A 14,240-nucleotide genomic window follows, 5' to 3' on the forward strand; every position below is an offset into this window, starting at 1 on the left:
ACCAACTAAGTTAAACGGCCTGCCCCTAAAATTTGTCTTGAGACTTCTTTTTTGACCAAGAAGTTATTTAGAACTGTTTTGTTTAATCTCCAAGTACTTTAGGGGTTTCCAGCTATCTTTGTGTTATTGATTTCTGGTTTAATTTCATTATGGCCTGAAGGCATACTTTGTATGATTTCTGTTCTTTTAAATTTGTTTGGTGGCTTCTGTGGACCAGAAAGTGCTCTATTTTGGTGAATGTTCCGTGTGCGTTTCAGAAGAATGTGTATTCTGCTGTTGGTGGATGAAGTAGTGTACAGATGTCAATTAGATCCAGCTGAGAAATGGTGCTCTTCAGTTCAACTGTGTCCTTACTGATTTTCTGCCTGAAGGATTGGCCCGTTGTTGATAGAGGGGTTTTAAAATATCAAACTATAGTAGTGGATTCATCTTTTTATCAATGCAATTCCATCAGCTTTTTACCTCATGTGTTTTGGTACTCAGTTGTTAGACACATACACCTTAAGGACTGTTATGTCTTCCTGGAAAATAGATCCCTTTATCTTTATGTAGGCTCCTCTTTATCCTTGATCATTTTCCTTGCTCTGAAATCTGCTTTATCTGAAATTATAGCTGCCCCAAATTTATTTAATTAGTGTTAGCATGGTATGTCTTTCTCTCTCCATTCCTTTGCTTTTAATCTATTTGTGTCTTTATATTTACATTGCGTTTCTTGTAAACAACATATGAGTAGTGTTGGGTCTTGTTTTTTATTTGTTCTGACAGTCTCCATATTTTAACTTTTGTATTTAGACAATTGAAATTTAAAATGATTATTGATAGAATTTGATTAATACCTACCATATTTGTTACGATTTTCTATTCCTGCCCTTGTTCTTTATTATTTTTTTGTTTTCTACTCTTTCTGCCTTCTCTGGTTTTAATTGAATATTTTATATGATTACATTTTTTCTTCTTTTTTTAACCTATCCTAGTTCTTTTCTACTTTTTAGTGATTGCCTTTGGGTTTGCCATATACATTTACAACTAATGAAAAGTTCTCTTTTAAATAACACTATCCTCCTCCTTGGGTAGTGCATGAATCTTATAAAAAGAGTATTTCCAGTTCTCCCTCCTGTCTCTTATATTTCTCTCATTCATTCCACTCACTCATAAGCAATCACCACCGAATACTTTGTTCCTATTCTTATTTTGAACATTTATCTGTTAGATTGATTAAGAATAAGAAAACATTTTAATTTATGTGGCTTCTTTTGTTCCTTTTCTAAAGCTCTTCATGAAGATCTGAGTTTCTGACCTATATAACTTCTTTTAACATTTCTTGCAACGCTGGTCTACTGGTGACAGATTCTCTCAGTTTTCGCTTGTCTGTGAAATTATTTCTCCTGCACTTTCGGAGCATAATTTCACTGGATCCAGATTTCTAAATTGGTGGGATTTTCTTTTCTTTCAACATTTTAAGTATTTATTGACTCTCTTCTTGATTTCATGGTTTCTGAAGGGAAGTCCCAAATAGGTTTTTATCCTTGCTCTTCTATAGGTAAAGTGTTTCTCTCTCTGGCTTCTTTAAGATTTTCTGTTTGTCTAATGTTCTGCGGTTTGAATATGATATGTTTAAGTATAGTTCGTCGTCGTTGTTTTGTGTAGGTTTTTTTGGGGGGTGGGGGTGGGGAGGGGTTGTCCTATTCTCTGAGCTTCCTGAATCTGTGGTTGGTGTCTGTGATTAATTTTGAGACATTCTCAGTCATTTTTGTTTCAAATATTTATTCTGGTCTTTTTCTTCTTCTGATATTCCCATTATGTGTATGTTTCAACTTTTGTAATGGTCGCATAGTTCTTGTATATTGTTTGTCTTTTCCATTTTTTTGTTTGCTTTTCAGTTTTAGAAGTTTCTATTGAAATTTCTTCAAGCTCACTAATTCTTTGGCTATATCCACTGAATTGGTGAACCCATCAAAGGCATTCTTTATTTCTGTTACAGTATTTTTGATTAGCATTTCTTTTTTATTCTGTTTTATGGGTTTTCATCTCTTTGCTGACATTATGCATCATTCTTGCATCTTGTCCACTTTTTCCATTAACTTAGCATGTTAATCCTAGTTGTTTTAAATTCCCTGCCTGACAATTCCAACATTTCTGCCATATGTGTGTCTGGCTCTGATGCTTCCTCTGTCTCTTCATATTGTTTTGTATCTTTTATTATACCATGTCATTTTGGGTTGAAAGCCAGAAATGATGTAGTCAGTTAAGTAACTGAGATAAATGAGCCTTTAGTGTGAGGTCTTATATTTATCTAGCTAGGAGATAGGCTGTTTACTGTTTGCTATAAATGTAGCTGTCAGAGGCTTAAAATTTCTGTTGTTTATTTGGTTTTGCTCCCATTGTTGTACACGGGCCTTTTAGAGTTGGTGATAAGATATGTGTTGTGGGGAGTAGGCAAATGTTCTAAAGTCCTGTGATAAATTCTCAGGATTTTAGTGGACCTCTGCCCTGACCTATGACTTTCACAAGTGTTTGTCAGGTTTTTCTCCCTTTGGTGGGACGAGAGTTCATTTCCCTTCCAACACATGGAAGTCTACAGCAGACTGAAGTTGGGTGTTTCCCTTCCCTTTAACAGACTAAACCTCCAGTCAGTTATGCTCTGGTAAAATAGTTTCTCTTAGGATAGGCCTTGTCATAAACAAAATGCTCTGCGATTATTTCAAAATACCGTGTTTCCCCAAAACTAAGACCTATTCGGACCATCAGCGCTAATGCGTCTTTGGGAGCAAAAATTAATATAAGACCCGGTATTATATTTATTATATTATTATATAAGACCCGTCTTATAGTAAAATAAGACTAAAATTAAGATGTTGACTGGACCAGGCTCTTATTTGGAATAATCATCTTCCAGGGTCATTTGGGTTGTTGGCAGAATTCACTTCTTACAGGGCAGGACTGAGGTCTCTGTTCCCCTGCTAGCTCTTAGCTGGGTCTCAGCTCCTTAAGGCCATTGGCACTCCTTTTCGTGCAGCCTTCTGAATCTTCAAAGCCAGCAGCGTCTGCATCAAATCTCTACCTTCCCACTCTGCTGCATTTCTCTGACTTCTTTTTCTGCCATCAGTTGGAGAACACTGTGCATTTAAAGGCTCATATAATTACAATGTGCCCACCTGGGTAATCCATTATAGTCTTACTGTCTTAAGGTCAACTGCACCGTATAACGGCGTAATCAGTAGAGTGATACCATAGTTACAGATAATGAGAATTAGAGTGAGACATCTTTGCTAGAACATTTTACAAATTCTGCTTATCACAGGAGGGTAAACACCCATTGATTTTTCCTCTGTCAACCTGTTGCTTGGTTCCAGCCATGGGTACAGTAAAAAAAAAAGTGTGGAGCATTGTGGGGTAAATAAGGCCCCATTTTCTGACCATAGGACTGGAAAACAGAGAGGGAGAGAGAAAAGGAGAGGCGGGGGGAAGAGACAGACAGACAGACAGAAAGACATCTGCAGCTTGTTTCCAGCTTTGCTTGGTGGTTCCCTCACACGCAGTACTAGGCAACACACATGGTGACCTTGGAGAGGAATGTTTTTCATCAAATTAAAAAAAAAAATTATTGGGGAATGTTGGGGAACAGTGTGTTTTTCCAGGGCCCATCAGCTCCAAGTCAAGTTGTTTTCCCCCAGTCTAGTTGTGGGGGGTGCAGCTCAGCTCCAAGTCCAGTTGCCCCCCTCAATCTTTAGTTACAGAGGGCACAGCTCACAGTGGCCCAGGTGGGAACTGAACCGGCAACGTAGTTGTTAAGAGCTTGCGCTGTAACCAACTGAGCCATTCGGCCACCCCACATTTTTCATCAAATTTGACATTCCATCCATGTCTTCACATTTTTTCTGCCTGCTGATATTTCTGTTAATACATGTTGGTATGCTAAGTTTTCGCACATTTCCTTAAGGCTCTCTTCATTTTCCTTTATTCTGTTTTCTCATTGTTCTTTTTGATTATATAAGCACTATTACCTATCTTTGAGTTCATGGATTCTTTCTTCTGCCACTTGAAATCTGTTGAGCCCTGCGAATGAATTTTTTTATCTGTTATTTACTTTTAAAGTACTAATCTTCCATTTGGTTATTTTTAAATAACTTCTGTATCTTTACTGTATTCTCTATTTGATGAGACATTGTCTTTATACCTTTTATAGATGTTACGTAATATGTTAAACCCTGGATTGTAATCTATCCCTCTACAAGACTTGTTTTTATTGTTGTTCTCTTGGTTTTGGTTATTTGTTTCATGGCTAGGATGTTCTAGTGAAGACTCTTACCTTGTACTGTGAAGCCTTGAGCATGTGCATAGTCACCTTGGGATCTGAGATTTTAGCAGTATTCTCTTTCACTGTCTGAACTCTTAAGCTGTGTGCTTCATATATTATTATATTCCACCTATTAGGCTCTACTAATTACCAGCTGACTGCTCTAATGTTTTCAACAATGCTGTGAGGTATAAATTGCTCAGCAGTCCTGATCCGATGAAATTCATGATAGGTTTTGCAGCCAGTCGTGGTTGCTTCTACTCCCAGGAGGGCTTTTCTTAGCTATATCTTTCCCTGGTTCTCTCTGGTAAACTAGCTGGTCTCTCGCTGTTAATTGAGAGGAACTAATGATTTTAAGAGTGCCCTTAGACTTGAACTTTCCACACTGTTTCAAATAGTCTTTTTTTTTTTTTTCAGTAGAGCTTTGGAGCTCAACTTTTCTCGTGGACTACATGGACCCCTGGGAAAACTCTCTGAAAAGCTACTATGGATACTGGCTGGAGTGGTAGTCTCTTGAATTCTATGCTCTTTCTCTCCTGGTGTGGAACTTCTGCCCCACCAGAAAGCTGGAGCAAGGGGGAGAAGTCAGGGTTCCAGTATTCTAGGCCCTCCACACCTGAAGTGGAATCTCCATCTTAGTAGTAGGGACTGGGTAAAGAAAAGGAGTCCTTGTACTTTTGGCTACACTCACCAGCTTTGATTGGGAGATGTACACAGACCTTACATGCTTCAAAAAAATGTACTTAAAATGGATCATAGACCTACATGTAAAATGCAAAACTGTAAAACTTCTAGACTATAACATAGAAGAAAATCTAGGTGACCTTGGGTTTGACAATGGCTTTTTAGATACAACACCAAAAGCATGATCCATGAGAGAAAGAAGTGATAAATTGGACTTCATTAAAATAAAAAATTTCTTTTCTGCAAAAGACACTATCAAGACAATGAGAAAACAAGCACAGACTGGGAGAAAAATATTTCCAAAAGATATAACCAATAAATGATTGTAGTCCAGAATACACAAATAACTCTTAAAACTCAATAATAAGAAAATGAACAACCTGATTTTTTAAATGGGCAAAAATTTGAACAGACATCTCACCATAGAAGATATACATATAGGAAATAAGCATATGAAAAGATACTCAACCTCATATATCATTAAGAAATTGCAGATTAAAACAAGATACCACTACGCAACTGTTAGAATGGCTAAAATCCTAAATATTAATAATACAGATGCTGACAAGGATGTGGAGTAAGAGGAACTCACTGCCTGGTGGGAATGCAAAATGGTAGTCATTTCTGGAAGTTTGGCAGTTTCTTACAAAACTAAACACAGATTTACCATACATCCAGCAATCACACTTCTAGGTATTTATCCAAATGAGTGAAAACTTAAGATTACACAAAAACCTTCACATGAATGTTTATAGTAGTTTTATTTATAATTGCCCCGTATTTGAAGCAACCAAGACGTCCTTTAATAGTTGAATGGAAAAATTGGGTTCACCCATAAAATGAAACATTATTGGGGGATAAAAAGAAATGAGGGGGAGGCCAGATGGCTCAGTTGGTTAGAGCGCGAGCTCTCAACAACAAGGTTGTCGGTTCAATTCCCACATGGGATGGTGGGCTGCGCCCCCTGCAACTAAGATTGAAAATGGCAACTGGACTTGGAGCTGAGCTGCGCCCTCCACAACTTGAGGGACAAGGACTTGGAGCTGATGGGCCCTGGAAAAAACACACTGTCACACTGTTCCCCAATATTCCCCAATAAAAAAATTTTTTTTAAAGAGAAATGAGCTATCAAGCCATGAAGAGACATGGAGAAAATTTAAATTTATATTGCTAAGTGAAAGAAGCCAACCTGTTAAGTTTATTTCATGAATTAGAATATAGTTTATCTTGGTGAACATTCCATGTGCAATTGCAAGGAATATAAATTCTGCTGCTGTTGGCTATAGTGTTGTACAAATGTCAGTTATGACAAGTTGATTCTAGTGTTGTTTAGATCAATTATTAATTTTCTAATTGTTCAGTGAGTCTATGCAGGCCCTTTAAGATGCCTGGATTTCCAGCAGCCCTCTGTCTCACCCAGGTGGACTAATCCCCCCACTGGTTTTCATAGCCAGATGTTATAGGGATTCTTCTTCAATCACTGATGCCCTGGGCTGGGAAGCCTTGTGTGGGGCTGGACCCCTCACTCCTCAGGTAGGACCTCCACAGCCAAGATACCCCTCCTGATTCTCAACCGCCACATGCAGGTGTGGAACGGGCCTGTTTCATGTCTGCCCCTTCTACCAGTCTTGATGTAGCTTCTTTATATCCTTAGTTACTGGAGTTCTGTTCAGCCAGACTTCAGATGGATCTTCAGGTTGATCGTTCTATAATTTAGTTGTAATTTTATTTATTTATTTATTTTTTAAAAGATTTTATTGGGGAAAGGGAACAGGACTTTATTGGGGAACAGTGTGTACTTCCAGGACTTTATTGGGGAACAGTGTGTTTTTCCCCAGGACCCTTCAGCTCCAAGTCAAGTTGTTGTCCTTTAGTCAAGTTGTTGTCCTTCAATCTAGATGTGGAGGGCACAGCTCAGCTCCAAGTCCAGTTGCCGTTTTCAATCTAGTTGCTGGGGACGCAGCCCACCATCCCTTGTGGGAGTCAAACCAGCAACCTTGTTGAGAGCTTGTGCTCTAACCAACTGAGCCATCCGGCTGCCCCTCAGCATCTCAGCGGCAGCTCATTGGCAGCTCGTTATCTTCACTCTAGTCCATTGCATCATCTTTTCAGTTGCGGTCTTCACTCAGAAGGCCACAGTGTTGTCCCTGGCTGCTTGTCCTCTTGCTCCTTCAGAACTCACCACAGATGAACACCTGCCAAAGGGAGACAGAGTGGCAGCAATCTCACCAAGAGCATGAAACCAAGTTAAACTGGCCTAGTCAGCCCCAGGCTGATACTGGGATCCATCTCCATGACCCATGTAGGAAACAGATGTCTTTAAAAGCCCATCTTACGTAGCTGGAAATTTCACCTCGTCTAAATCTCTTCTGTGAAAGGATCTTTTACAACCCTTCTGCAAAGCAGCTCTTTATTCCATCATGCTCTGGAGAATGACAGTAGGTCCAAGGATTGACCTTTCATTATACGGTTTCCTTATGCGGTATCTGATGACTGGGGTTGCCTGGAGCCATTCTGCCCACTGCTTCTGGCTCATCTATCCTGTTTTTTAAAAAAAAAGAAAAAAAACTCTTTTAATACCTTGTGACTGAATCAGAGAGGTCTAAATTGCAAACCTTGTTCTGGGTCGATTCTCAATAAGGGTCAACAGAGGCCCCCACAAAAGCAGCCCTACCTGAGAAGAGTGGTGCCAATGGTTCTACAAGTAGTGACAGAAGTGCAACAATTTACCTTCAATCCACCTTCAAAAACCACAGGTATGTGGAGTGAGTCTCAATGCTCCTGCACTGAAGTAAAGAATTTTATGACACACACTCCTTTCTTCCCTGATTCCTGCCATCCTAGGGGCAGTAAGGACTTCACTCACAAACATCAGATATCAGGTCTGCTTCCTTCACGAAGGCTTCTAGGTCCAATACCCACTAAACAGTCAAAACACTTGTTGCTCCATTATGGGATTTTATAGCCTCCCTCTCCTTCTCTGCCCTCCACTCCTCTTTCCAGAGAGCAGCATGGGTTTCACTCCCAACTCACTGAGGCGTCATACACTCATTCACAATAAGGCTGTTCCCAAGTAGGGGCTATTACAGATACCCTGGGGAAGGAAAAGGGAAAATAACACTTGGAGAAAGCCATCAGAGTGGGGCAGAGAATGAGAAGTGGTTAGTAAGAGCAAGGCGTGTATTAGAAGGGATCTGAAGAAATGAGGTGTAACTGAGGGTCAGCTAAGTAATCACTGGGAACATCTGAAAGGCACAATGCTTTCCACTTCCCCCAGGCCGTATCCTGCCCATCCCCCAAAGAGACAAAATGTAACCAGGACTCCTAATACTGCTTACTAATAACCCATAAGATTTCTGTAATTACATGTCATATGTCTAAGACAGGTCTTAACCTCTGATGACCAAGTCAGAAGGGGTCCATGGGTAGGGGCAAGTCCTCCTGGTATTTCATAATTAGTTAACATAGAGTTGCTGGCCTTGACTACAGCCTCTCCAGGAGTGGCTGCCATGACATCAGGTGGTAGTGGGTAACAGGCTGATTAACATGAATGTTCCCCCAACTGCAGATAACTGACAAATTACTTTCAAGTCAATTGACTGCCTTCCTTCCATGAAACTGGGGTGTTTTGTTGCTGAAATCCAAACTTCTCTGGTAGCCTACATACCAGCACAGGGGACCCAGCAATTTTTAACTAATGGAGGCCTAATAGGACAAGTATTATGCCAGAATTTAGGGGTTTTGTTTTTGTTTTTGTTTGCTGTAAACATAGGTTGCTCATTATGAGACGTAACAATTCATGGACACATACAGTACAACTTCTGAAAAGAAAAGGATTCAAGAGGGCTAAGCATGCAGTTGAAAAGAGCAACCTGTGGTCTGGAGAGTCTCAGGAGAGTGATCCCTCTGTTGAATTGTGCTTTGTGAAATTCAGATGAAAAGAGGCTGTAATTGTCCTCTGCTTCTTTCCTTTTCTTCTCTCACATGAAGTCTTCCAGCAGCTCCTCCTAAGGAATAAATATAAAGCAGCCCCCACAGGAGGGGGTGGGCTGTCTGAAGTCCTGGCCACTCAAACACAGTGCCTCCAAACCTTTCCTGGAATATTGGTTCATTTGAAGATCATAACAAGAAAATTGACTGCATGCAGTGTCAGAGGGTTCACAGACACTCTTCTAATCTTTACCTTCCAAGTCCTAAGGGTCATCCCTCTGCATCAATTTCTAGGCCTCCTTCCCAACAGTGCAGGAACAGCTACAGTAGGGGTTAAACTGGATGGATCCCTTCATCTTTAAAGCTCAATTAGATAATAGGACTGTGTGTCCTGTTCTAGTTACTCAATATGTGTTTTTAAAGTTCCGTGCCTGGATTTTTTGAAAGACAGTATTAGCTCATACCTCAACTTAGAGACTCAGAGGCTAAAGTACATTATGGAGCACAGCCAACAAAAGCTTGTACCATGCAATGAAGTTAGGTCAAGGTCAAGGAAAAAATTTAATCCTAAATCTTTATGCCACTTCAAGCTGACCAGTCTGCTGCTCTTTCAAAAAGTTAAGAGACATCCACAGGACTCCATCAGTGCTACAGCCAGCGGCTCCCCTAGCTGTCCTCCCCTGGGATTGCTGCTCACCGTCATATCTAAAAGGTGACAGACCCAAAATGGGTAAATGGATAGCATATAGCAAGGTGCCAGCATAAGGCACTCACTACGGATCATTTTCTCTGGCATTCATTCTGCTGGCCAAAACCTCAGTGCAATATGCAAACTGGTCTGTATCTTCTAGTAATCCCCGCCACTCTTCCGAGGCTCATACTGCTACCCCAATGCCAACCTCCACATCATTTCTCACTCACTGAAGCCTCTTGTATCGGGCCCACAGTGTTCACTCCAGCCGAGCTTTTACTGTAACCCTGGGTCACTTAAATATCCATATAAATGACCATTTGATGTCCTAACTGCTTCACAGGTATCATGACTACTCCAGTTGTGAAATCTTAACATTACAAAATCTACTCTGTGATTCCAGGTCTTATCATTCCAGTTTTCCAACTAGTCAACAACTATCTTGATCACACTAGGCCCCTCTTTGTTCACAGACTCTGAGCTCACTTCTGATCTAATGTCCTTCCACGTAGTCTGGATTCTCAAATCCATTTCTGTATAAGTCTTCTTGCTAACTGTGTACTCTTCAATCAGTCAAGGTCAGTCCCAGGCAACCAAATGTTGCCTGTGACCATGGCCCAAGAACACTACTTTATATTTTCCTGAGTTTCTATGCAAGTTTGAAACTAGTTCCTCACTTTGATATAAGTTCTCCTGTTAATGGCCTCACTCAGCCTTTAGGCCAGACATTTGGGATATTCCTTAGAACTCTAGTTTGCCTCCACAATCCTGTCGCTGCTCATCTTGCTCTCCATCATTTACCTCTACAATTAGAAATCTTCAACACCCTTGTTAGGTGTCCTTCCTATCCCTGTCTCTATGCTTCAGTGAACAGGTAGCTCCTTTCACCTAAGGCTAATCCTCCAGCCACATTCTAGAGCCATAGGTCTTTCACCCTCCCACCTACCTGCATCATCTTTCAGGGTCTTATTCCATCTGTTATCATCTCTCTGTCTCACATCTACAATGGCTACCTTCTCGGTTCTTCTTGCCCCTGCCTGCAACCACATTCATTTTTCTCCCTTATTAACACAGCTTAGATGACTCACTATAGGGCCCTGGCAGAATGGTTTAACTTGTATTCTAGTTGTCCTATCTTCTAACAGAAAGCAGGCTTCTCATGGAGCAATAATGACTTATCACACTAAGGAAGAAAATGGAAATATGAACCTGTTGAGTGCTGAACAGAAAGTGGAGGCCTACCTGTCAGTGTAGGTAAGGGGATGGCTGAGGTAAAGCTGCAAGGGGGAAATTGTGAATACCAGCCACAGGAGCAAATTCCAGACTGAGGATGAAGTTGCTGATCAGCGATCACTCTGGTCCTACACAAGGAACACCTTGCAAATAGCCATGACGAAAACGCAGGCATAGAAACAAGAGTATTTTACGGAAAACACAATATTAAATGACATGTATGTGGCACTTGTATTACTGCTCCCTCTTCCCCCACCCTCAGCAAATATCACTAATTAGTTATAACCCCTGTTCACACTGAGCTGAGACCTGGCTTCAGAACCTTTTTAGAAAACACTATCAATCAATTGGAGATGGTCCTTGAGATGAAGTATATTTGCTATCTTTGCACTACACAGAAAAATCCTCCACAAAAGAATTAGAAGACAGGAGTAAGCTTCAGGAGAAAGCACATTGAAGACAGCTTGGACGTTGTAGGCAACTGGCGGGGAGAAGTTCAGCCCATGGAGATCACAGAGCAGGCGCCCAATTAATGTCTGTTGATGATTCATTTTTTCATTCAACAAACATTTAATGAGACCTACAATGTGCACTGGATTAGGCACTGCGAATACAAAGATGAATAAGGCATTGTCCTTGCACGTAAGGAATTTGGAGTCTGGTAGACGAGAGCCATAGACACGGACAATGATAATACAACCTGCTAAGTGCTAGGACACTTAGCAGGTTGTATTATATCCATCCGAGTAGGATTTCTTCAGAAGAGCACAACTCCAGGCTGCTGTTGGATCCATGAAGTCCTCCCAGCCACCAGGGCCTGCTGTTGTTTCTGTCACGCGGTGAGTGTCCAAGAACTAACAATAATAGCTATAATGTATAGAGTGCTTATGGCATACACTTTACAAATATACTCATGGAAACCCTGCAGATTAGTTATTGTATTAAATGTAGAAACTGAAGTTCAATGAGGTCAAGTAACGCTTTAGATCACACGGCTAGTAAGCAGTTGAGTCACGTTTCAAATCCAGTTTTGACCATTTCCAAAACATTTGTCTATGTTTTTAAGATAACCCCTATTCAGATGTTATACAACTTTTCAACAGCTTTCTACTTGGAAATAAGAACAAAGGCAATACATTAGCGATCAGGGCATGGACAAAATTCATCTGGTTTCCCAACCTATTTGACAACGTCAAGTACAAGCACCCTCTAGTTAACTGTCTGCTTTTATCCTTGTCACGGTTCACATCATTATCAGCAGCATATTCCAGACCTGTTCTAAGCAATGTACATAAATGGTCTCATTAAATCTTTACCATCCCCCCTTCACTGAAATCACTGCAAAAAGATATTATTATCCCTATTTTGCATTCGAGGTGAAAACATGTCAGAGCAGATTGGAGCCCAGGCTATAGCCCCAAGGCCCAAATTCTCACTGTGCTGCTTTGCCATCCTGCTCAGGACTTCATCTCCCAGCCCTTCTTCTTACTATTCCCCTTCAGGATGGCTAGTTACATAAGGTCCACTGAAAATGCATACGGCCTACTTAAATATAATCTACCATTAATCATTCTAGTCACAGAAAGCCATTCTCTGAATCCCCAGGGTCACTGCTCTGAGCCTTAAGTGCAGACTTTCCCAAAGAACACTGTGTTTATATGGCTTTGAGAAAAGAGAAAAACACTGGACATGTTTAGGTTTTCGATTATTGAATGTATTTTTTACTTGGAGTTGTAGCCATGAACATTTTTAAATCCCTAAGCAAAATAAAGCTATCGACACAATAATAAGTAAGGCCATTTCTTCCCTGAGTGGGTTTTAGATAGAACTTAGTAATACTATAAGAGCCCTACAGCTGTTCAGATGTTTTCCTGAGAATGAAACTTAAAAAATTTGTACAGCCAAGCCCTGGTCACAGCAACACTCATCTAAAGAACATCAGAGGATCTTCCATCAAGACCAGGGCTGGCAGTAGGACGGTACACATTTGCCAAAGTCTGAAAGCCTTGATTTTTTGCCCACTCTTCACCACCTTAATTTTCCCATGTTCTATTATGTCTATGTTTTTATAATCTTATGTAAGAGGTTATCCCTTTTCCACTCCCATTTCTTGTGGCCTTAGATCATTTATCACCTTTACTATAGTTTCCTCCTAACTGATCTCCCTGTCCAGATTTGAAAATCTTCCAGAACATACTCCATACTACTGCCAGAGTGACTATCGAAAGCTTCCCCTTCTTAAAACACTCAAAATGAAATCTAAAGTTCATGGCATACTATCTAAGAATCTATTCTCAGCCTACATTTCCAACCTAATTTCATGAACCACTTGTAGTTCCCCCAATTCATTATTCTATTTCCAGTGTCCATGCCTTTGGTTAAAATGTCCTTCCATCTGTTTTCTGCCCAGTCAACGTTTACTTCTTTTAAGAATGAACTTAAGCACTAATTCCTCCAACCTCTAGCATCTCCAGACTCAGTCAAATGATTTCTCTTCTGAACCCCATTAGTACCTTATACATACCTCCATTGTAGAGCATACCATACTGTTGTACATATTGAGCTCTCTCATTAAACTGAGAAGTCCTTGAGGGCAGGGACTGTATCTAGTTCGTCTCCATATCACCATCACCCAGCACAGTGCCTGGCAGCTCAAAAGGCAGCAGAGAGAAGCTGAAGATGCAGGAGAGAGAACAATAAAGCAATATTCTTGAGTTGGGGCGCAATACAAATAATGCTCAATGACCTGAAGCTGAAGAAAAATACACTTCAGCTCAATACTGTAAAGAGGTCTTAAAAGAAGAGACAAGTTGACTCATAAAAGAGTTCCCCCATCAGTAAGTGCAGTTACTCAGAGGCTAAAAGACCATCTGTTTGACCCTAACTAAAAGGGTCAAATTAGAATAAGGGTCAAATTAAAATAAGCTGTTTTGAATATAAGACTTTTTAAGGTCCGTCTATCCTTGAGGTTCTACATCTACAACCATAACCAAGAGAGCCATCACTCTGAGCCTATGTCACAGAACCATGAGTGAATAGTGACTCCAAGAGTTGTGGGCAAGGATGGAGACCTCATTCCCATCCACACTAGACTGATTGCAAGCTTACAATATAACTCATGTTCTGGTGGCCTGCTTCCCTGATAACCCTTGAACCTGGAGCAGAAAATAAATGTTTTCAAGGCAACCCAGAAGGACCTCATGACCCAAAATATCTTCTACAACCTGCTACTAAAGCTTTAAATTTCCTCCTTAAACCTTTAGTGTTTTTGATCAATGTTTGTTAAAATGCCACTTAATCTAATGTGGTGAGCTGGCAACCAAGAGTATACTAAAGGATGGATAAAAACAACACAACCCTTCTGTACCCCATGAAATCATCTAGTCTGATCTTTACCTCCTCCCA

General features: G+C 40.5%; 1 long non-coding RNA gene across 19 annotated transcripts in view; it reads right to left on the bottom strand.

The window, feature by feature from the left end:
- Positions 1-5,723: 5,723 nt before the first annotated feature.
- The window catches only part of LOC109455996 (uncharacterized), a 42,097-nt gene continuing 33,580 nt past the window's right edge, over positions 5,724-14,240 (bottom strand). For 16 of the 19 annotated variants that reach the window (XR_012493273.1, XR_012493275.1, XR_012493271.1 and 13 more), the window contains 3 exons: positions 8,854-13,508; positions 7,335-7,522; positions 5,724-7,176 (listed from right to left, as the gene is read on the bottom strand). This is a non-coding gene — a long non-coding RNA (uncharacterized LOC109455996). The remainder of the gene's footprint in view (positions 7,177-7,334; positions 7,523-8,853; positions 13,509-14,240) is intronic. The other 3 variants (XR_012493280.1, XR_012493284.1, XR_012493283.1) reach the window with 3 other exon arrangements.

Source organism: Rhinolophus sinicus, chromosome X (assembly GCF_036562045.2).
Source record: "Rhinolophus sinicus isolate RSC01 chromosome X, ASM3656204v1, whole genome shotgun sequence".
In the NCBI taxonomy this organism is placed as follows: Eukaryota; Metazoa; Chordata; class Mammalia; order Chiroptera; family Rhinolophidae; genus Rhinolophus; species Rhinolophus sinicus.